We start from the raw sequence: 25,767 nt of genomic DNA, 5'->3' as shown, positions 1-25,767 counted from the left end.
AAAAAGTGATTTCAGAAGCAACTCCAGGCGGCCCATCAGATCGGCTATCAAAGAGTCGAAGTGGTAAGAATCTGATTGATTAATCGGGGATTGTAGGTCAGTAACCGACAAAGAATCAGTAATTTCATTATTTTTCGCTGATAGGGCATTATTAGTGGAAAATGTATTGGATTTGTTTTGCTTCCCCCCCCCCCCCCCCCCTCTTTCTTTTCTTTAGTGGAGGAGCTGCGACAATAGATCCCCTAGCTTTTGGTTTTGATTGGGGAGTTATACTGGCAGCACTAGTAAACAGTGTAGCTGATGTTGTAGCATTAGATGGAAGAATAAGAGGAGAATTGGGAATAAGCGATGTAGAATCTGTTAGGTGTTTTACAAGGAAATTAGCATCTTGAGTGGATGAAGAACAACCATAATCAGTCGAGGTGTCAGTTATCAGGCGGGGAACAGGAAGTACTGGGGCCGGTGAAGTGGCCATCTGGATAGAGCCAATTGAGGAGCGTTTGTTCTGTAAATGCTCTGACGATAGGCGTCATTCCGCCAAGGCAATCTCCTTTTCAAGTACTGACGTGGCCCTTGTTATGAAATTGTCCAATGTACCCCGTACTGACCCACCCAACAACGAGGCTCTTCTTTAAGAAGTGCTTGATGACATGGTAATATGATAATAGATGCCTTACATAAAACAAGGGAAAATGAATGATGACAACCGGGACAAGCAAGATCAATAGTCACTATGGTCTTATACTAAATAGCAATGATAGACTCACGGACAGGCGCTTATGGTAGAGTAATGTCAGTGTTCAGGGAGTGGGCCCAGCCCTGCCTCCTCCTGCCCCGGACGGCCACAGACGGTCCCACCCTTGTCCCGGGCTTAGCCCGGCGCCGCCCGCGCGCGTCCCACGACGCGGAGGCAGCGACGATCTTTTAATCGCCTCCTGGCGCGAAAACGGCGTCAGCGGCTCCCCTGGCGCACAGGATGCTGGGGATTGAAGTCCGTCCCCGCTCTGCGGCCGCTGGTGGAGATGGCGGCGGCAGGGGACGGCTGCACAGCAAGGTAAGAGGCGCTGATGTGGGTAGTAGGTGGACAGTCAAGATGCAACCACAGATTTGGCGAACATGAGCACAGAAAGGAAAACATGTACAGACCAGAACATCGCACATCTTCCCCCTTATACAAAAATCCAAATTATCAACAAAGAAACAATAGCGGAAAGGAAGGAAAGCAAAACAAAGGAAAATTGAACAAGATGTCACCAGTTACCAGAAAGAAAACAACAAAAAAAAAACCTAATGCATCACATGGTCATCATGCCATTTAGGCTTGAAAGACCTCAAGTGAATATCATCGTTATGCATGTCAACTACCACTGAACCCAGTGAAGACCTGTTATTCTCCTCACACCGATTAGGAGAACTCCCAGCTCTCATCAGTCTTAAGAAAATCCACACATCCCCAGAATCAAGAACCACAAAATTCCTCTTTACTTCTACTATAAGAAAGGGACCCATGAATTCAGATCTGACTTTCTTGTCAAAACTTGCTTTCCTCACAAACACTCTATCACCCTTTTTCGAGCCTCGCACATGCAAACAATTCTTGACATAAAAATAATTCTCACATTTGACAACATCATCCGACCACTTCATGCTCTTTTTGGTACTTAAATTCAACCAAGCAGGGCTAAGCTTACAATGAAGTTTCCCGCCTCTCAACACTGCGAAAGGCGAGATGGAGGTCACCTCATTAGGCGTGGTCCGGTGGGCCCACAAAGTCACCCTCAAGGCCTCTTGCAAAGAAATTCCATCCAACAAAGCTGGTTGAGCACAACTCTTCACACTCCTGTTCATGCTCTCAACAAGGCCATTGGCCTGAGGAGAATAAAGAGCAGTCTTGAGATGTGTAATCGAAAGATGACTTAGAAAATCAGACATCTCTAGGAACACAAACTGCACCCTATTATCTGTGATCAAACTCTTGGGGATGCCTTCACGTGAAACTTCTTTTCTGAGAAATTAAATCACTGTTCTAGTGTTGACAACAGAGACGCACTTTGTCACAACCCATTTAGAAGTATAATCCACAAGAACCAACACAAACCGTTCATTCTGTTTAAACAGCTCAAATGGACCAGTAATATCTAGTGCCAGCTTTGTCCAAGGTCCATCAGGAATGATAACAGGCGATAAGGGAGCAGTGTGAGTTTTCTTAGATTTATCATTTTTGGAACATTGCCAGCAGTCTTTGATCACCTCCTCAGCTTCATGGTCCATTCTAGGCCACGAGTACCACTCACACAATCTGGCTTTGGTTTTATTTCTGCCCAGATGACCCTCATGAGCTAAATGTACACATTTTCCTCTCAGAGCACTGGGGGGTACAGCTTTCTCCCCCCTGAACACTTTTTTATCCAGAACACACAATTCATCCGTAACAGAGAAAAACCTTCCAATGCCAAGGCTAAATTTTTCTTGTCAGGCCAACCTTCCATAATAAAACTTTAAGATTTTCCAATTCATCATCTACCACAGCTTGTTCCCACTCACTGTCCCTTAACGCTGGCTCACACACCCAATTTACCAATCCCTCCTCAGGCTTGCTCAACTCCGTGTTAGCCGGCATTCTGGATAAACAATCAGCTGCATAATTATCTGACCCTGGAGCATAATCAACTACAAAATTGTAACTAGATGGACCTTCTGTCCACCTCCTGATCCTAGACATGAAATTTTCTGAGTCTCTGCAAGAAAGAAATTCTGTTGAGAGGTTTGTGGTTTGATCTCACAGTAAAAGGCAATCCCCATAAGAAAACTTTGAAATGCAAGCTAGCCCAATACAGAGCCAACTCGTCTCTCTCTCTCAATATCAAGAAACGAGAGGCAAACGCCACAATCTTCAACTCACCCGTATCCATCGGGAGACATCCTTTACAACGCAATGCCTTTACAACACAACCATTACAACGGAGATACATTTACATCACATGATTTCATAACGCATGTAATTACAACGCATGTACAAGTACAACGCATTCTTTTACAACGCATTGGTAAGTATTGTATGGTAATTGTTTGTTTAACTTTTTGAGAATGTTTGTTTAATAATATAACAAATATTAATTTATAAATAATATTTAATGAACATTAATAATATTTAGGTATTAATATTGTTTTTGAATAGTTAGTATTTCTGATAATCATATTAATTATTTTATGGAATAGGTATATTTTTAGTAAAGTAATACTCAGGTATGAATATTAATACTAACTTGTTATTAAGTAGGCAAACATTTGTAGAAATATTAGTTTTATTTTTAGAAAAAAATTAATACTCTGGTATTAATTGTTATTAAATAGTTTATACTTATGATAATAAAGATACTAATGATTTCATGGATCCGGTATAATTTTTGGAAAATTAATATACAGGTATTAATATTAATTGTAAGTAGTTATTTGTTATGTAAAAATGAATAGAAAATATTCTTTTGAGCTATAATTTTTTTAAATATTCTAAACATGAAAAAATGTGTAATGAAAAAATAGGTATTGTGATGTTTAAATATTATGATGGTTACATTTTTAATGGGAAAATAAAAAATATAATTTGATGTAAATTCATAATTATTTATGTTTAAAAATATTATATATATATATATCTATATATATATTTCAATGTGAAAATTACCCCAAAAAATATTTAGCAATTTTAAATTTTTGGGGGATATAAATAAAGATGTATAAACAAATAAAACACATGCAAGGTATGTATAAATATTTTTAAGTCATAAATTTACATATTTCTAATTATTAAAATAGATTAAGAAAAAATAATAAAAAAATAGAGTAGCCATATTCATATTTTATCAAAATAATTTTATATTTTATTATGTACAGTAACATTATATAATACACTTTTGTCAAACTTTATCACGCTTTTCCATTATTTTCAATGAGAGAAAATGTCGTTTTTTTATCTTTACAGAAAGACATGACGTCAACGCGTTAACGTAATTTTCATCATTACGGAGATTGTCGCTGGAGAGAACAGAAGCAAGGGAGAGCTGCGTCAAGGTAAGACAAATTTACATTATTAAAATATATAGTGTAGTGGTAATGTTTATTGTAAGGAGGGATGAGGGAGGTAGATAGTTGTAGCAAATGTGTTTTACGTGTTTTTGATGTGTGTTTACCAACTAATTTCCGCCATTACATGTTGCAGTAGTAGGCCCACGTCGGGTCTCTTTCTTTTCACAAACTATTTTTGTTTCATAAAGTGGTTAATGTTATATATATTAAACACTTCATGAAGCAAGGGTTTTGAAAGGTGTGCTTTTTTAGTTTAGCGACACGTTTTTTAATGACAAATATATTTTTATCATCGTCGCGGTTAGATGTATTTACAATGTGATTTAAAGTAATACATTTTGGAAGTGTTCATTATTATTTTTTAGGGTTTAATTCTTTTTATTTAACAATGCAGAAAGCAAGCTTGCATTAAACGGGCTACGCAGAGCCCACCTAGAGATTGATAAGTGCATTGTTATTTAAAAAAATCAACAAATAATTGGTGCAATCCCTCCCACCACCCTGAGAAAAGAGAGTAAAAAAAAGGAGGAAAACATGAAGAGAACCAACCCCCACTCTCCCCCGGTCCATTCCTTCTGTGTGACGTCGCACCAAGCGGAGTGTCGTTCATGAGGCTAGGCTAGCCTAAGTGGAGGTATCTGGTGCAGTCATGCGCAAGAGGCGTAAGTATCTCGGGCAAGACAGTTCCCGGAATTCCGGTGTAAGGAGAGCGAGGAACGGCTGCCAGAGATCGCTAAAGGAGGAGCCTTTCCCAGCTAAGGTAAGAGATTTTTTCCATGTCCAATACGTGCCACCCGGTATATGCAGGGGTGCGAGGTGTCCTCCAATGAACAAATATGTTCTGAATGGCCGTGCCCAGTGCTATGGCTATCTGTTTCCCTCTCCTATATTTCAAAGGGCAGGTAAGCGGATTAGGAACCCCTAATAGTACATATGCGGAGAATCTAGGAAGTTCAGTGTCAAGGTATTTGACGACATCGTCAAGTATTTGCGTCCAGTAAGTCCAGAGGTGTTCGCAATCCCAGAAAAGGTGAACCAGTGTTCCCCTCTTCCTGCACCCTCTCCAACAGTCAGGGCTCAGTTTTTTGTCAGCTTGGTGTATTCTCTCAGGGGTGTATTACCAGTAATAGACAAGCTTAGTGAATGTTTCAGTGAGGTCTACATGTGTTGTTGTGAGGCGTGCTCAATAACATGCACCTTCCCATTCCTCAGGACTAACACTACGTTCAAGATCCCTCTCCCAACGTGCACAACCCGCATGATAAGTGTAGGTATATCGGGGCAAGAGCATCTTTTACAGATCAGAGATCGGCTTCTTGTCCGAAGTCCGTGTAATGAGCCACCGTTCATAGGAAGTGAGAACCCGAGATACCTGTGTGCGATTGCCAGGGTACATAGCCCAATGTCGCACTTGTAAGTAGTGCAAGCTTTCGGATTCTGGGAGGCTGTAAGCAGCTCTGAGCTGCGAGAAGGGGATAATGTCACTTTTAGCAAATAAAAGGCCTAAGGCTCGGCATCTGGCCTCTCTCCGCAATGAAAAGGACTGCAGACCTATACCGGGGCTAAAATCTGGGTTATCAAACAGCGATGTAAGTGGAGAAGGGAAGGTCGTTGGGTCGTGGCGTATGTTGGTCCGATCCCAGACTGTGAGGGTTGTGCTTGTTACCTGTGAAGCGTATAAGTTGGGGGGCGTTGGGGCTTCGGGAGAAAGGGAATTTTCATGAGGGAAGAGCCAGTGCTTCTTGGATTCAGCCCAGCTCCATTCGACCAAGTGTCGAAGCTGTGCAGCGTTATAGTAGAGTGTGAGGTCCGGGACCTCTAGACCTCCTTCGTGGGGAGGGAGAAAGCTGACTAACCTTTTCATTCTTGGTTTGTGCCCTTTCCAAATAAAGTGAGAGAGTTCTGATTGCACCTTGTGTAGCCAACTGGCTGGGGGTGGTAAGTGGAGCATCTGAAAGAGGTACAGGATTTTGGGGAGAATCGTACTTTTAATAGCCGCGACGCGTCCCAGCCACGAAATCTGATAGTGTTTCCATCTCCGCAGCTCGGTGCGTATGTTAGTGTGGAGGCGGAAATAGTTAGCTGTCCTCATGGCCTGTAGGGTCGGGTCCAAATGGATACGCAAGTAAGGGATGACGTCGTCCGACCATTGCAGGGGGTGTCGGGCTTGAAGATTTGGCCACTCCTGGGGTCAGACAAAGCCGCTGCCAATATGTTGGCGGAGAGTGTGACATCCTGGAGAGCCATCGAACCCAAAAAATAATCTAACCTGGCATATGTTCTGTGTGCGTTAGAATAGTATGAGAATTCACATGTTCTAGGGTGGTGTTGTCAAAAGCAAAAGCAACAATTGATGGACAGAATGGAGAACAATGTCTTACATTCAACCCAGTACAGAGATCTGGGCCTAAATCCATCGTTTTTTTGCTCACCATGCCATTCCAGTTTGAACCCAGCCATATGCAAATCAGTCTTGACCCTGTGCCTCATGGGAACAGTCCAGCCCGAACTGCCAAGCCAGGTCCTCCCTGGACTGGAAACAAGCATCCTAGGACCGGTTTCAGGGTTTCACCCCTCTTCAGCCAGGATAGCTTGATTCCAGTGGCATGGAGAGCACGGGACCCACGTCTGGGCATGTCCGTCCCACTCGGGGTGACAAATGCAAAAACAACAATTGACGGACAGAATGCAGAACAATGTCATACGTTCACCCCAGTACAGAGATCTGGGCCTAAATCCATCGTTTTTTTGCTCACCATGCCATTCCAGTTTGAACCCAGCCATATGCAAATCAGTCTTGACCCTTGTGCCTCATAGGAACAGTCCAGCCCGAACTGCCAAGCCAGGTCCTCCCTGGACTGGAAACAAGCATCCTAGTGCCGGTTTCGGGGTTTCACCCCTCTTCAGCCAGGATAGTTTGATTCCAGTGGCATGGAGAGCACGGGACCCATGTCTGGGCATACTCGTCTCCACAGGTCTGTAAGTCCTAAGTCATGTAGTCTGGTGAGTCCCGAGGGCGAAAGGGCGCCAACCTGGTTTATGCGCTGTGCTGATCTATCTAAATCATTGTCGAACACCAAGTTGAGGTCTCCCCCTATCAATATGTGACGTTCCTGAGTTGCCATGGCTTCAGCAAGAGCCTCATGTAAGAATGGTTCTTGACCCTTATTAGGAGCGTAGATGGACTGCACCGTTAAGGATAGGCCTCCAATGGTGAATTGGTAGGTGAGAAATCTGCCTTTTATCTCAACCCCTTTCTGCACTGCCTTCCTCTGAAAGGCCCTATTAACTAAGATAGCTACCCCTGCCATCTTGGCGGGTTTGGAAGAAAAGAATTGTCGGATAGGCGCGGGACCTTGGTCGGTGACAGTCTTTGGGAAGCAAGTGTGTCTCTTGAAGGAGGCAAATATCCGCCCCGTACTCTCCAGGTAGGAAAGGAGTGCCCTGCATTTGATGGGTTGTTAAGCAATCTCACATTGAGAGTGAGAACCTTAACTGTAGATGGTGACATCTGGTACCTCAAAAGGGGGGTAGCACCGCTCCGTAGCATCAGAAGAGCAAGAATCCGGGTGAAGCATAAGGGCCAACCCTCAGCGCCAGTGCAGGAACATGGAAGCGATGGCACCCCATGGATCAGGGACCCCCAAAGGAAAGAGAACAGAAGATGGGAGTAAGAAATAGAACAGAAATAGAACAGAAAAAACAAGGCACAGAGAGTGCCAAAATAAGTCTCAAGTTCAATCATTAGTCCGTCATCCAAGGATGAACAGAAAAGAAGTCTACGGGGTTGTTGTGTGACTGATGGTAGTCCAAGCCCCCTCTCGCGCAACCCGCCAAGCATCAGTAGAAGGATACACCATGGTAGCCAGGCTCAATCATGTAGTTGACGTCTTGGCCAAGGCTTCTGGCAAAGCTTCAAGGGCGGCCTGTTGCTCCTTCTTGACCACCAGGGGTTCTGGTCACTGGACACGACGTCGCCTTCTCTGTTGCCTCCATTTCTGTCGACCATCGTTGGACCCATGGTCTGAGTGCTCCCCTTCGGTTGTGTCCTCCGGGATAGTGATTCCCAACAATTTGCTTGCTTGCGATAGAGATCGAAGCTGGTACAGCTTGCCGTCATGGCGGAATACAAGGCCGAATGGGTGCCCCCGGGTATAGGAGATATTCCATTGGCGCAGGACCTCTATTATAGGCCGGAAGGTTTTACGTTTCTGGAGTGTAATGGCAGCAAGATAGTGATCTAGCTTTGCGTAAGATTTCTTCCTTGGTGTAGAAATCCTGCACACATATTAAGATGTCCGCTGGAGGTGCCGTCGTCACCCTAGGAGGGCCCACTCGGTGTGCTGAGTCCAGTTTAAGGTCAGAGTCCAGTGGGTTGCCCAGGATGTGGTTGAAGAGTTCACGCACATATTTAAAGATGTTGCCGGCTTCTTCGTTTGTTCTCACTCCCCGGATTCTGATGTTGTGGTGGCGGAAGCGGTTTTCAAGGTCCTCCAAGTGGGATTGAACATCTACTTGCTGCTCTTGTATGCAGATTACTTCCTGTTGCATGGCGGCCTGCTCAGTGCCCCGGCCATCACCCCTGTCCTCCAGGGATGCCACTCTCTCCACCGTATCGTCCACATACTTGTGAATATCCTTAATCTCTGCCGTGAGATCAGATTTCACGGTCTGGAGGTCGTCCCGTGGGGCAGCGAACAGGGACTCCAAAAAAGCCTGCATCACAGGAGCGTCCGTAGAGGTGGCGATCTGTGTCGCTGTGTCCGGCCGTCCGGAGTCTGCCGATCCCCCGCTCTGTGCCCGGGCAAAGAGATCTTTGAGAGATTTTTCTCTTGCGGCTTATTTGTCCTTCCTTCCCGGGTGGATGTCATGCTAAGGTCCTCATATATATCGTCGGCACTTGGCGCCACAAACCAGGCCGCCCGGCAAGCCACTACAATGTGATGTCCCCTAGAAGCGGTGGCTGCAGGGTCCCCTCTTATGCGGTCCAGCTCAACCCCACCGTGTGTGGTGCTGCAAGATGGCAGGGGGCAGCTTGATGAACCCCCAGCAGCGCTCCGGGACTTCCCTGCCCTCCAAAGCAGGGCTCTTCAGAGCTCGGCACAGCAGGTACCAGGGGGGAGATGGGGGAACAAGTCCAGCGGCCTGCCTCCGCCACAGACCTCTCCGGCTTGAAAACGAAGCTGCGTGGAGGGGTAGCCAGGCCAAGCACTCGCAGGGGCTTGGCAGTAGCCACTGGGTGCAGGGTTCCCACAGGGACACAGCGCCAAACTCTGTGGGCCCGAAGCTGGGAGGCGGCAAGGCGACTTTGTCAACATCCAGTCACCGACCGCCCCATGCAGAGCATCTGAGGGGTCCCGCCCTAATTATTCCAAAAAGCAGGGCAGGCAATGTCTTTCCCAGTGGGTGGAAGACAGGGATGTCCGCTGGTGGCCCGGTGTGCAAGCAAGTTCGCCACGAGGCCTAATGCGGCCCAGACGCTCCCAAGAAGGCTCCGGGAAGGCAGAGCCACAACAGGGGCGGGGAGCAGAAATTGACTCACCGCGGCCTCTCACTGGGTCCGCTCCACCAGACCGAGGGCTGAGGTGCCTTCCAATATCACGCTCCACACTCCGCCTGATCCCTGGCGCGGGAGCGGATCCGCCGTGTGCTCGGGTTCCACACAGGAGGGCTGCCGCGCTGTGCAAAATGGCACCCGCTGCTCCGTCGCTGATCACTGCCGTCGCCCCTTGCCTCCAGGAACGGTGAGTGAGGCCCCAAGGTCTGGCCAATGACCCCATCAAGACAGTGACACTCCGTGATGTGGGCCCAAGACTTCAGCCCCCACGGTCGCGGCCGCACCGCCGTCCACTGCTCATCACCACCTCGCGCTTGGGCCCGGCTCGGCACCGGAGGCGTGAGCACAGCTACGGGAGCCTCTGTGGTCTCATCCAGTGAGCTGTCAAGTGTGCCGGGGTGCAAGGATCTGCAATTCAGCAGCCTCTCGTGCAGTTTGGGCCTGGGCTGGTGCTATAAAGTTGGCAGGCGGAGGAGAGAAGGCGAAGCACGTCTTAGCTCTCCGCCATCTTGGCCACGCCCCCTCTCCATCATTATTTTTTAACCAGATTTTTGGGCCAGATGGATTGAATTTTTGGAATTTGTTGCGTTTTTTTATTGGGTTGCTTCATTTTGGATTTCTGCAGGTATCGAAATGGCATTGGATTTCGATCAGAATTGGATTGCAATGTTGGAATTCGTTGCGTTTTTTTAACTATCTTTATTTTTCGGTATTTTTTATTGGGTGCGTTTTTTAGATATGCACAGTTTTTAGTGTGCATAATAATAACTTTTTCATCTGTCTATGGATTTCTCGAATGGATCCACTGTTCTTTACTATGGATTTAAAAAAAAATAAAGTACTCTTGGTGAAGTAATGGATGGAATGTAAGTTCAAGAGTTGAAGAGAGAAAACATCTGAAGATAAGGTGATCCGACTTTTATTATTAATTTAAAAATGTTTGGAAATAATCAATTGAATTAGTAGGAGTTGTTTTAGGGCAACACAGAAAAGTAAAAAGATTTTGTGTGTTAGAAATGTAGGATGTGAGCAAGATTATCAAGGTAGTCTGAAGCCACTGTCAACGTAAACTGTTGAATTACGCCCAATAGTCTTTCAGACATTTCTGATAATGATTGTGACATTCTCATTTCTTGGAAACTTTGCATCTTCTTCAAAATTTCCAAAAAATTAAAGAAATTAAGATGAGGTTTGCCAAATAATTTGTTGAAGGAGTTGTGCCATCCCTCTATGGCATTGTTTGTTTTAGCTCCTCCCTCTAAGCAGGTCGATTAACAGTTCCACCACTCCACATTGAAACGTGGTCTCCTCCTGTGACCCGACCTGCTTAGATGGCCAATCCATGTGTCTTCAAAATAATTTAGTATAGGTGCCAATTTTTCTTCTTTTTATTGTAAAATATTCAGATTCTGTAATTGAAGTGTAGTACTAGTCTACACTGTCAGGAGGAACAAAGCAAAGGGCAGTTAGTTTTTTAAGTTCAAACTGTAGTTTGCTATCTGATATATAATCCTCAATTAAGGATGTTTTTTGTAGTTTTCGCCAATATGACTGAGAAAAGTGAAAGAAATATCCTTGAATTTGGGTATCTGGGTATGTTTTTGTTATTGTAGTATTCATTTTTAATTCAAAGTCAATTATTACTTTTCTCGTACTTTTGTTGGATGTTTTAGATTTTATCACTGACAATAATTCAGTGTATGTTGAGGATGGTTTATCAGGGAGTAAACTGTATACTAAGGGAATTACAGCATTGTTAATGTATGCGTGAATAGTGTATATTTGGGTGAATGGATGGGGCGTGCTTTTATACGTTCCATCCATCATCCAAATATCACTGTTTTCCAATCTTACTCGATCATGGGGTGTGTGCTTAAGATTATTCTCTTTTGAGGGTTTTGGTTGTCATGCAAAAGGAAAGGTTCATTAGAATAAGTAACAGAGTTCAGGTGGAATTATTATGTCAGAGTAGGTTTGGGGTGTTACTCTTTGTGGGTTACTGGTCTGTTTTTGACGTTGAATAATTCTTTGAAAATTAGGTATGGCGGGCATAATACTTGCAACTTGTGGGAGAATGTGTTGGGATACCTCCCTTAAAACTGCACCATAGGTTTCATTGGAGGTGGATGCAATATCTTTAATTTCATTCATTCTTTCTCTAATTTCAATCTCCATTGCAGAGGCAGAGTGGTTATGGTCTGTGGTTCTTAAAACAATGTCACCAAGCGTAACCGCTCTGCCTGTGCAATGTAATATTGCACACACCGCCAATGACACCTGGGTTCAGATAGTCTTTCCTTACAATAAACATACCCACTATGGTTCAGTAGTCTGTTCCCTCTTTTTGATGTCAGGTATTTGGCTTTCTTGGATGAGGTAGACATTATTTTTTCTGAAAAGGGAAAAATAAATTAAATTCATGTTATTATATTTAATATTTTATTGTGTATACATGTTTAGAGGGAAAATGATAGTATATTTTATATAATCAATTTAACAATTTACAATTCATGCATTTTCAAGTTCTGTTTAATGTTTTAACTTTGTTGTTTTTCTATCTTTGTTGGTTTATTATATAAAGAATCATGGTTTATTGGGAGAAAAAAAAGTTAATTTGTTGTATAGAAAAGTAGTTCAATTTTTCTTAGCTTTGAATTAGATGTTGTTTGATTTTTTTTTTATTTGGTAAATTGCTTGATTGAATTGGTGTTTCTGAAATGAAAAATATTTAAAGGGTTTTATTTTATATATATATATATATATATATAATTTATGGAAAAGTTTCCTAGGGAGAGAAATATAGTTAATTTATTGTATTGGTTTTTGTTTCAGAAATCTTACCTTTATAATATTGTTTAGGTTGTTTCTTGCTTTTGTTTGTGAGTTTGAGTTGTGTGGTGGTCTGAAAAAGTAGAAAGAAATGTATTGCTAGTATATTGAAAGTATTTTAAATTATTTCTCTGAAAATAGAATAGAATATTTTTGGTTACGGAACAACAGGTTCAGGTTTTATAATTGGAGACACGTTTTTCATTTTTATTTGAAGAGATACATTTGTGCTTATTTGCCTGCATTTCTTTAGTCAAGTTTAAACAATCTATTTACCTGCTATATGTATTTTTCTGTGGGAGAAAAAAAATCAATATCTTTACAATAATAGAAGTACAATTTTTAATGAAATAATTTATTGATGTGAAAATTACGTTATGTTTTTCTTCTTTATGGTCGCTGAAAGTTTTGAAAGCTGAAAGAAACAATATTTGAACATTGTTTATAATTTGTAATGATGATGTTTTTTAATTTGTTTAATTTGTGTTTGTATACTATATCATGTGGTTACTTGTTTTGTTGATTTTTATATTTAAGGAAATTACCTCGAAATATGCTTTTCACAACTTTTTGTGGATAATTAGATATGTATTTCCGTCCAAATGTTCTTGGTCTTTTGTTGTCGGATGTAGTAGTAACTTGTTAATATATAAAAAAGAAGTATAAATATGTTTAGTTTGTGATAACATGTAATAGGTAGTTAAAAATACAACAGCATGTTTTACTGAGATTGGTTAGTGTTTAAGTAGGATTAGGAATTTAGTTTTTATCAATATACAGTATTTTTACAGAGTTAGGCATGGTTTAGATTAGAAATAATAGTTTTATCTTCATCTCTATTTAGTACTATTTTTGAGGTGTGTATATTTTGGGGTAGGAATAGTAATTTAAACCCTACCACTATCCAGCATTTTCTCTGAGGCTAGCACCATTTTGAGTAGGAATAGTAATTTTAACTTGCCACTATCCTGCACCTTTCCTGAGGCAAGCAAATTTTGGAGTTGGAATAATAATTTAAAGCCCACCACTATCCAGCATTGTCACTGAGGCAAGCATCCTTTGGAGTGGGAATAGTAATTTTAACATACCACTATCCCACACCTTTCCTGAAGCAAGCACCATTTGGAGTTGGAATAGTAATTTTAACTCCACCACTATTCAGCGTTTTCTCTGAGGCACGCACCTTTTGGAGTTGGAATAGTAATTTTAAATACACCACTATTCAGCATTTTACAGAAGGCAAATACCCTTTGGAGTAGGAATAGTAATTTTAACATACCACTATCCTGCACCTTTCCTAAAGCAAGAACCTTTATGAGTTGGAATAGTAATTTTAACACCACCACTATCCAGCATTATCTTTGAGGCACACACAGAGTGGTGTAGAAAGGGGGCGTGGCCTCTGACTTCCTCTCTGCAACGCAGCTCTGTGGTGCTTACTTGGAGGTACCTGGTGGGCTAGTTGGCCCCCAGGGACCCTTAGTATTCAAGTGGACTTAATCCCCCAACTTACAATGCACCAGGGGGTGCATTTGCAGAGTGGTTCAGGGAGAGGGCGGGGCCTCCGGCAAGATGCTGGCTTTTTTTTATTAAATTTTTTTTAGAAGGGGAGTTGTGTGGCCCCCATTCTTTTACAATTTTGGGACTCTGGGGACCCCATCACCCAGGGCCTAAACCCCCTTTTTTTATTTAAAAAAAGACCCCAAAAACAGGAAGGGGGCCCATGCGGCCCCCCTCCAGAGGCCAATTTTGGCCCTGGGGACCCCATCCCCCCGGGCATGTCCAGAAACACTTTATTAATTTTTTAATGGAGGGGGGGGGCGTGGCCCCCCTCCTGAGGCTTTTATCTGCCCCGGAGAAAAAATAAAATAAATACATTTTGGGGGGGCTGCGTGGCTCTCCTCCAGAGCCACTTCTGGCCCCGGGGACCCCATCCCCCGGGGTCTGGCCTCACTGTTGGGAACCATGGGGGTAGCCCCAATGCCCCCACAGTCCCGCCAGCTCCCCTCCTCTAGCGGGAGCCGGCATTGCTTTTGAGCAAGAGGAGCTGCTGACATGCAGCTCCCCTTGCTCAAAAGCAATCCTGCTTTGCTTCCTTGGAGTGAGAGCAAGTTTTCCTGCTCTCGCTTCAAGGAAGCACAGCAGAGTTTGCTATGACAGGGCGGGAGCTGTGCTCCCGCCCTGTCATAGCAAACAGCAATGTCCCAGTGGTGGGCACCCCGGGACATTGCATAAGCCAGCCCTAAAGGGTTGGCGGTCCCCAGGGCCATCAAGGGCTCCAGGAGGGGGGCCGTGAGGCCCCCCTCCCTCCTTTTTCAAAGCCCCGGGGAGGTGGTGGTCCCCAGGGGTCTGCTACGGACCCCCACATTTGAATATCAAGTGCCCCGGGAAAGTGGCCCCCACACACTAATTATTATTTATAGCCCCGGGGAGGTGGCGGTTCCCGGAGCTCGGGGAGCCCATGAGGCCCCCCCCACCCATTTACATAAATGCCCTGGGGAGGTGGTGGTCCCCGGGGCAGTGTGGGGGGCTTGAGCCCCCCACACAATTATTATTTATAGCCCCGGTGAGGTGGCGGTCCCCTGGGCTGCATGCCCCCACATTTAATTTAATAAGCCCCAGGGAGGTGGCGGTTCCCAGGGACCTGGCCCACCCAGGGGCTTTCAAAAATGAAGGGCGGAAGCCCGCACTTTGTTATTTTTTTTAATTTCTCAGCCGGATTCGCGACCCCAGCGCGAATTCAGCAGATTTGTTTTGGCCCTGGGGGTCCTTGTGGGACCCCCTGGGTAGGCCTAGGGGGTGAGGATGTTTCTACCCTGCCCCCTTGTCTTGTTTTTCAACCTCTTTTTCACTGTTTTCTTGTGACTCGGTTCTACCAAGTCAGAAGATAGCTGCCAACACTTCCTGGTTTGGAGTGTTGGCAGCCAATTGGAATGAAGCTCATGCTCGGGAGGGTTTGCAACTCCTCCTCGGTGCTCAGATATCAATATTTTTTCTTTTTTTAATTTCTCAGGAACTACTGAATGCATTTACACCATTTAAAAATAGGGCTCTTTCTGAACCAATACCTACCTTTTTGCCAAATTTGGTGTAATTGGTGTAATTGCGTTCAGCAGTTAAGGCTGTAGCTTTGTCTAAAGTTTCCTATGGAAATTAACATTGGGGAAAATGTGTTTTGTGACCCCATTTTGTCCTCTGCCCCCGCCTGACGAATCTCTCCGAAACTTTCAAGACAGAAGCTGACCGGAGCGGGCCACTAGTTTTAAAAAATTTTGCGATGATTGTCAAACATCGCCAAAGTTATTGGGAAAACAAAAAAATGCTTTTTGAATAGAAACAAGGTCCTAACTATAACTACCTACTGGTGACTGCCAGTAGGTAATATATCTATATCTATATATATATCTATATATATATATATCAGCAACAAACGCCTTGCCCATTAAAATCTTGAAATAACACTCCTGGGTGTCCTGGATTTCTTTTCACATCTTTTGAAGAGTTTGTTGCTGCTATACAGGAGTCCGGAACACGTCCAGGACCGCAGTGATAGAAGCGCCGGACTTCCGGGGTTTTGTCTATGAGATATATATATATATATATATATATATATATATATATATATATATATTTGCTTTAAAACAATTAATAAACTATGAATTTTTATTTATTTACAAAAGATTTGGTCGCAAAATTAAATGACATTACATGCTTTAATGTCCCCAGTAAATGCCACTTTTCGGCCAATTGGAGTGGTAGTCAATTAAAACTAATGCATATTTGTTGATTATTCCCTTGGCCGTAAATGGACCACAAATGTCCATGCCCACCTTTTCCCATGGTCTACTAGGAAAATTAGTGGAGGCGATAGGTGATTCCTCTACCCTATGAGTTTTGTCACTGCACACACATTCTATGTATTCGTGTACATGCTCCTCTATGTTTTTGTCCATCCCTGACCACCAAAAAGTTTCTCTGGCTTTTCTCTTCATTCCGGACATACCACTGTGTCCGTCATGTAATAATTTTAGTAGTCTATTCTGCAAACTTACCGGAACCACTAATCTACTACTTCTGTGTAACACACCATCCACGACCGAAAGTTCAGTCCGTACTGTCCAAAGCTCTTCAAATTTTTTCTGGAGGATGAAATTAGGGCCAGATGGATTTGACAATTCACCAATTAGTTCCTTGAAAGTAGTGTCATTTGTTACAGCTTCCTTCCAGTCATCTCAAGATATAGCACCTTCACACGACTCAACTACACTTGCTACCATACAATCATCATTGGAGTCCACGTCATCATCACATTCCAATGGTAAGCGGGATAAACAATCTGTATTGACATTACGAATGCCTGGAACATATTGTAGAGAAAAGTCAAACCCTTGATGCCTGTATAGCCATTTGTCAATCCTAGGGGTTGCTTTTGCAGCTCCTTTAGTGGTAAACAACTCTGAGCGGTTTGTGGTCAGATCTAATTTCAAAACGTGTGCCCCATATGTAAGTCTTGAAGTAGTTCACTCCCCACCAGCATGCAAGGGCTTCCTTTTCAATGACCGAGTAAGTAGCTTCCGCACCCTTAAGGGTACGAGATGAGAATGCTACTACTCGTTCATGTCCTAAGTGCTTTTTGCATCAGCACTGCTCCTAGGCCATAATTACTAGCATCCACTACAATTATGCTCTGATGTGGAGGATTAAATGGTTTCAAAGCAACAGCCTTAACAATTTGTTCCTTGATGGAAGTAAAATCTTTTTGACATTCATCCGTCCAGTCAAACTTGACCCCCTTTTTCATTAATATTCTGAGCCTGTGAACTTTGTCGGCAAACATGCTGAACAAATTTGGAATAAAATTCTGCAAGGCCCAGAAAAGAGCGCAATTGTTCCTTGTCTTGAGGTGACAGAGCATTTCTAATCGCATCCAGTAACTTCTTTGGTTTAACTCCATCCCTGGATAAAGTGTGTCCTAAATAATCAATTTGTTTAACACCAAATTTACACTTCTTAACTCCCACCGTTCAACCTGCATTTTGCAACTTCTCCAATGTTTTTTTTAATATTGAGTCATGTTCAATAAGATTGAACCCCCACACCAACACATCATCTTGGAACACCAACACATTTGGTAACCCCACCAATATTTTACACATTACCCTTTGGAAAACCGCTGAGGCGGATGCCAGGCTGAATGGCATTCTGATGAACTGGAAGGCTCCTTTCGGTGTGATGAAGGAAGTAAGATGTCTTGAAGAGGAATGTAATTTGATCTGATGATATGCCTTAGACAGGTCGATCAATGAAAAATAAGTGGTAGTGTTTACGGAAGACATCATTTCATTGTTGTGGGGTAATGGGTATCGGTCAACCAGAATATTACGATTGAGGTCTCTCAAGTCAATACACATGCATAAGTTGCCATCCGGTTTTTGTGCCAAAACAACTGGACTAAGCCATTCAGATGACTCAATGGGTTCAATAACCTGTGCCTCACATAACCTTTGTAATTCTAATTTCAACTTTTCTCTAAGCGTAAAAAGTACATTCCTTGCTTTGTGTACACACGGAATGTTATTGGGCTTAAGTACAATGCGGTGTTAAAATTTTTCCAAGCAACCCAATTTTTCTTCAAATAATTTTGGAAATTTGGTGCTCCATTTAGTTATCTCAGCATCTTCAGTGGCCAATACTTGTTGTGGGTGGTTAGGATCTATAGTGATGCCCAGCATTTTTTGTGTACACCATCCCAGCAATGCTCTTCCCTTTTCCACTACATATACCTTGCTAGTAGCTACCTTTCCTTTGTGAAACAAGGTACACTTGAAAACAACAATGGGAGTTTAACACCACAGTACCCTACCGGTTCAACATCTGGCAGATTCAACTGGTGACTTCCTACTCTCTCCCATGTGTTCTTATCTATAATGGTAAAGGGGGAACAAGAATCAGCCTACACAGTTATTTTAGTACCATTAATGCCTAAGTCACATTTGGGCGGGTTTTAACCCTCAGACACATCATTTATAACATTGTCACAAATAACCATTGCTTCAACTTCCCCTTCATTGTCAGAATTGTCATCCTCAGAATTTTCTCTAACGGTATTCATGGGGTGCTTCCATTTTGGGTTTGATAAGGATCCAGCCTTGCACATGCACGCTAAGTGACCAATTTTTTTGCATTTGCAGCATTTCTTTGACTGCAAAGCATTTGTTGGAGTCAGTAGTGTGTCTCGTGCTGCCACATCTGTAACATACCCTGTTGTTGTGGGATATTGAAGTGGTTTTATTATTGCTTTCCTTCTTTTTAGATGGATTCTTCTCTAAAGTACACACCTTGGTTGTGACAAGTTTCTCTGAGCTTAACTCCTTGACATACTTCGAAGTATTCTCGACTCGCCATGCCACTTCTATAGGTTTTTTGTAGAGAGAGATCTTTCATATCTAGTAATCTCTCTTGAATTTTAATATTACTCGTTCTGTTTATAAATTGATCCCTTATGATCTCCTCCTGAAGGTCTCTAAATTTACAGGTGGCCGCAAGTGTTCTGAAAGCAGAAATACATGGCTTTACGGACTCCCCCGGCAATTGAGATCGAGAGAAAAATGTGTGCCTTTCTACTACTATGCTAATCTTTTTGCCGTAGTTTTCTTCTAATGCCTTTATTACCTCGACATACTCATCAGTGGGAACTATCTCATTGTAATGTAGATCTACCACCTCGCCCTCTTCTTTGCTTTCACTATCATTTGTCTTCTCATTAATAACAACTTGTTTCTTATCTGTATTTATAGGTAAAGTTTTTAACACCTTCCTACCCTCTATTCCTAAATTATGCTTTAAAAGTGCTACTTTACGGGAAGCTATAAAATCCTCCCCACCAATGGCTTCTAAATATGTCTCGAAGGACTCTATCCAATCTTCCCACGATAAGGCAGGTTCTCCAGGGCTTTGCAAAAACCTGGGTGGAGGTATAATGGATGACATGTCCATATTAATGGTATTCCCTTATATGCAGAAATATTAACATGAAAAAAAAATACCCCACAGTATGGTTATGCATACACTATAAGTATTCTGTGAGCCAGACGAATAATATCAATATTAGTGATAGTAATAACCAGTCACAGATCTAGAGGTACCTAAAAAAAAGAGATTAATACAAAAATGAGCTAACAAAATTAAAGTAGTCACTGTAGTCCTGATCGCCGGGATCTGTAACACTCTTGTATTGCTCCTCAATTGTAGAAAATATATGTGTCCGCAAACCGTTTAGTTCCCAAGTGCTGTTCAATTCCTAATCGTCGATTTCTCCTTCAATTCCTAATCGTCGATTTGTCCCTTGCGGTCACGTTGTTAGTAGCTTCCATTCTGGTTGTCACGGCAACCACACGCAGTTTCCTGTTGGACGTCAATCACGTTGCACGTCACAACGCGATGCAGTTCCCATACTGCACCGCGCACTCATGACGTGAAACGGTCTTGGGAATTCCTTCTTGGAGCACCGTGATGGCGCTCGAACCTACGATGAACAAGGAGAAACAGCACAAGCAACAGCAGGTAAGCCAGCGCTTGAAAAATAACAATGTTGAAGCTAGCGCTACTGGTATAGATCTCCCGCTGATGTTATTACTACAGGCATAGAGCTCCACTGGTAACGCCGGACTCAGCTGATCTCGGCCAGCCAGTGGATAACAGTTCCAATAACCAAACACGAGCCTCCACTTTCACCCGCAACAATATACACCACTTCAGACTTTCCTTTCCTCCTTTACGTGCTTTCGCTCATTTCCCTCAGGCAGCACCGATCGTCTACAGGCAACTTTTAAGAATAGTACACACCGCAAGGTGATCCAGTACACAAACTCACAGCGCAGTTAACACAGGCAGCGCTTGATTTCACACAAATTATAACCCTTACCCAAGATTCACGACACGGGTGTTAGCGCTGACAAGACAGACTTCGGTGATCCCAGTCTTCTTTCTCGATATTCTCATCAGCAGGATGTTTCAATAATGCATTAAAAACAGCGCAGCAGGGATACGTGTTGTCTGACAGTTCAATTATCCCTTGTTCGTCTAGGGGTTCGGCTAGGTCGGTCGACCTTGAATCCGGAGAACCAGGTTCGAGTCTCTGCAATGACGTGCAACATCTTGTGATTCTGGGCAAATTACTTAATCTCCCCATGCCTAAGAAAAATGAATCGGTCCTCATGTAATGCAACTGGTGCTCGTCTAAAGCGCACTGATACCCAATACCTTCATGTCAAGTTTGCGCTATTTAAAACTCTGTAAAATAAATAAGTAAACAAATAACACTGAGCCATGCGAAGAAGGTGAAGTTCCTTGACTCTTCCAAGTGCAAAGTTTAATGTGACTTAACTCCAATTTTCTGTCTCCAGATTCACTGCACCATAATGGTAAGACTGCCAAATGCTGAGAATTGGCCGCGTTAACTGCCAAGATAGGGTTTTCTCTGCTCCTGCTCATGCCATGTATAGCGGGGGTAAACACGGTTGCGGGGCTACTTTTGGCCCTGATTGGCAGAAGAAAGGCTATATGTAGTTGTGAAATGCTTGTTTTGCACTTTTGCACACTTACACCTGGTATCTCTAGAAGCCAGTGGAATGCTGCTAAGGTGGGTTTGATGCTCTTATGATTTTTCATACAGAGCTACCCTTGCTGCTTGATTTTGTACCCCTTTTGTAGGAGGATAATAAGATACTTGGGAGAAGTAACTGTAGTTGAGTCAATCTACGAACAGGTTCATTCTACCCAGTTATCTGTTTGAAGGTGGGGTAAAGCTTTGCACATCAAGTATTGTCAACAACTTGGGGATGAATAAGAGAGTTGAATCAAACATTACCCCTAAGCCTCTCACATTTTAGCCCACATCTACAAAGATGTTGTGCTGGTGCAAAGTGACACAAAACAATGGTGTTTACTTTCCAGCAGAAAAGGTACAGACCTTTGAACCATGGTGCCATGGTTATCTGTGACATTATTCAAAAATTTAGAGTGACAATGATTGGATCCAGATCAAGGTTTTTCTCAGGATGCTCATCCACTGATTAATAAATGCGTATTAATATATTGTAGTCAATAATTGTTTTATTGTGGATACGCATTAATACGCTGAGAGACTGCAAGATCAGATGTTCGCAATTGTTTCCAGGCGTCCATGTCACAGGAAGTACTGAATATAGTTAGTCCATTTAATGGTAACCTATCAGGCCGGGGATGGATGCTGTCAGGAATAGTGAATACATGGTGGCACAAATCAACAGTCTCACTGAAATCACCATAATTGACCAGTTGCATTCCTGTACAGGTAGAAGTACACATAAGAAGGTAGCACCAGCAGGAGAAGAAAATAATGACACTAAAAACCTAAGAGTAACATGCATGGGCGGCCACTCCGTAATGGTGGCACCCCCCTGGCCAGAGTCAGTCACAGAAAAATAAAATGATAATAAAACCATAATATAATTTTATTTTTCTGTGATTGCCTCTGGCTGGCATGCCTGTGTAGGGCAGGGCCTGGCGATGACAGGGAGGTGTGGTGGGCACTTAGAAGTACACATTTAAGTTTGGCTGGCCGTCTTAGAACGGCCAAACAGACATGCACACTTTTGTTTCTAGATCCCAGCTGTGTTCACAGCGGAGTTTGAGAAAAGTTGCAAGCCCCAGCTCAGACCAATCCTGGCGCTGCTCTCATAGCATGAGAGCAGCTTCTGGATCGGGTGGGAGCCTGTGGTTTTCAGTGACTACAGGAGAGAAGCAGCAAGGCGGAAGTCGGCAACAGGAAAGTTTTTAGGTCTCGTCTGAGCCGGCGCATGCACTGCACTGCGAGACATTTAGTAAGCGGGTTTTTAAAGTGCTACCAAAGGCTTTTGATGGCCACCAGCGTGCGGATACGCCTGCGTGCTCACGCGCAGCCGCCATCTGGCATTCCTCTCGCTCTCCCATGCCTCAACGCACGCCGCCCCCCCTGCCCCACCACAGAGCGCATCCAGCTCCTCCCGCTGGCTTATGCTGCTCCTGGCTACTTTCATGGCCGCGCAGCCGCGTCACTTTTTTCCCCTCCCCGCGATCACTTTCAATTCCCTCCCCCTCCCCGCGATCACTTTTGCGACCACGCGGCCGGCGGCTCACTTTCTTTTTCTTCCAGCGCGGGATCACTTTCGTGGCCGTGCGGCCAGCCGCTCACTTTCATTTTCTTCCAGCGCGGGATTACTTTCGCGGACGTGAAATCCAGATTGCACCCCTGATGTGGACAATGCAGAAGTCACATTTTAGCTATTTTGTGAACACATTCAAGGAGCATGCTCCCTTTGTGTGCTCCCTGGCCGGGCTCTGTGCATGCTCTTCTCATTTGGTCACACTGCCTTCGCCCCTCTGTACCACCCTCCTCCCCCTGTCCCATGGTGGTGCATTCTGGGAGTGCCATGGGTCTTCTCGATGCTCTCACTGGCATCCAGCGCTTCCCCTGCGGTGTGTGTGCTGCCCTGACAAAGCTCTCAGCTAAGATCTCCTTAATATGAGCAACTGATAGATAGCGCCTAAAAGTTTAGCAGCCCTGCCCACAAGTGCCATTAATACTGGAGTGGGACTGTCGAGACAGCCACCCTGTTAAAAGTGTAGAAACACACAAGTTCTTCTGTGATAATACACAAAATTAACTGTAATTCGTAATACGGCAGAGGAAGTGATGTTTTAAATCCAGCTGTAAAGTCACTGTGTTGTCAAAGATAGTTTTTAGAATTTCGTAATTAAACATGTTTAAGCTGTTAAAACTCGTAATGTCCTATCACAAGCATCGCACCCTTTCTAAGAAGAGCTTCAATGGCATTATCAAATAACATGTAAAGCTCTATGATACCTTCGGGTCTAGCTAGCACTATATAATATATATATATTATAAGTTTAAATTTACTGCCAATTCTGCAGAGTTCGGAAGCCTCGGATGCTACTTAATGATGTTCAACAACACTTTAAGTCTGTTCTGTTAGTTTTAGCACAAATGTGATGATCCTGAAAGTGACTCTAAAAACAAAAAAACAGCCTCACAATTTCACTTCTTTGTTCATCCTGAGGCTTTTAATAACATGCTTCTTATGTATGTTGCCCATTGTACCCAGCCGGTCCTGTCTGTGCATGCTCCCTTTGTGTGCTCCCTGGCCGGGCTCTGTGCATGCTCTTCTCATTTGGTCACACTGCCTCCACCCCTCTGTACCACCCTACACCCCCTGTCCCATGGTGGTGCATTCTGGGAGTGTCCCGGGTCTTTTCGATACTCTCACTGGCACCCAGCGCTTCCCCTGCGGTGTGTGTGCTGCCCTGACAAAGCTCTCAGCTGAGATCTCCTTAATATGAGCAACTGATAGATAGCGCCTAAAAGTTCAGCAGCCTTGCCCAGAAGTGCCATTAATACTGGAGTGGGACTGTCGAGACAGCCAGCCTGTTAAAAGTGTAGCAACACACAAGGCCCCCTGATCCAGCAAGCCAGCGGGGTTGCTGCGCCCTCCTTCCTGCGCTGCCCACTTTTCTCTGCCTTATAAAGCGACTCAAAAAAAGTGCCTACTGTCATGCAGTGGAAACCTCCATGGATAAATGCATTCTCAGGTTAACAATTCTTGCCAAACTCCCGAACAAATCACCATTTTTTTTAAAGCAACATTCTTGCTTAAAAGAAAACAAAAACAAGCTTTGGCATAGCCAAGAGGTCTCGCTTTTGGGACCTTATCAGTATTTAGTTATGCAGCACAATATATTTGGTACAACAACATCAACAGTTGCATGGCTACACACTTATAAGGTCCCAAAGGCGAGACCTATTGGCTATGCCAATGCTTGTTTTTTTAAAGTATTTTCTTTCCCCTTGATCCACACACAGAGTCACAGACACTTAACTTTTGCAGCGGCCACTACTGGTAATGTGATAAAGAGACAATCACTTCTTCTAAGAGCCCACAAACCAGTTTGTCCAACCCTCCGTCCAATGTTTGATTCACTTCCAAATCATTAACCCTCTCACTGACGACTTAAAGGGAATTTTTAAATTAGCACAGCTCTGTGACTAGTGGGCTACAGCCTGCAAGACTATGTGACGCCCTGGGCAACATCGCCTCCTGCATGTAAATTACCAGTAAACGTGCTTTAACAAACGGAATAAATGGAAATATATCCTCCCTCCTGCATGCCAATATCAGTGTAAAATCGCACCTACATGTAGTGAGGGCGGGGGAGGGGTGATAAGTTAAAACTGGGCCTGTGCAATGCGTAATTCCCAACTTTTGCATTGTGCAATGCGAGATATTTGCACAATAAAACATATTGTTAAGTTTGAGATGATTTTAGCACGCGAGGGACTGGTTTTTGGGGGAGGATGTAATGTTTGCTGATTGAAGCTGTGTCCTGCGCGTTTCTCGATTAACATTTCTGTGCAAGATCTGCCCTCTAGTGGCCAAGTGAGATACCGGCCAAAACATTTTTAAGCATGCTCATAATTTGACGATTTTCTCGTGATTTTGTGAAACTTTTGAAGGGGGAGGCGGTTAAGCCTATTACTCACAGGCCTAGTTACAGCGTTTGTCTTCTTATGATGCAGCCAAATCTTAAGAGATAATAAAGGTTTGGATAGTTTAATACTGCTGCCACATCAATCTTAAATTCCCATCAGACTTGCCACATCTTTCCACTTTTTTCGTGAACGACACGCTGACTCGCCCAACACAGGTGCAAGTTTTCTTTAAATAATGGCCATGGATGTATTCTAATAAAAGGTGCCACTTTTTGTTGCATCCAAATGACGACCCAGTATCCTAGGTTCAGAGTAGCAAGTCATAGAGGAGATATGTTTGAAGAACTGTGCATCCCACAGCCAAATAGAAAGCTGTGAAGCATCCTGCCATATAAAGAATTAATAAAGGGAACCGTTAAATTGGCAACGTTCTGTGACTTGGGAGCATTAACTGAGAATGAAGATCTGGGGAAACTACTGATAAATGTATTTCAGGACACATGCTAAATAGAAAAATCAAACTACATTAATATCAGGCTCAGGATGAGTGTGCTAAAATCCGAGCCAGCTGTGGGTTGAGGATAAGATGGGTAGCAAAACAATGGACTTGAAGCTATTGTGTTTTTTTACATAAGAAACCTAGGGACTCATTTACGAAGAATTGGCATAGGGCAGCACCGCAAGTCATTTTGCTGCGCTGCCCTACTCCAATTCGAAAGGGCAGGAATGCGCTGTATTTACAAGATATTGTGTGTTCCACTCCTTTCAA

Source organism: Triturus cristatus, chromosome 9 (genome assembly GCF_964204655.1).
Source record: "Triturus cristatus chromosome 9, aTriCri1.1, whole genome shotgun sequence".
NCBI lineage: Eukaryota > Metazoa > Chordata > Amphibia > Caudata > Salamandridae > Triturus > Triturus cristatus.
This window is presented reverse-complemented; position numbering follows the sequence as displayed.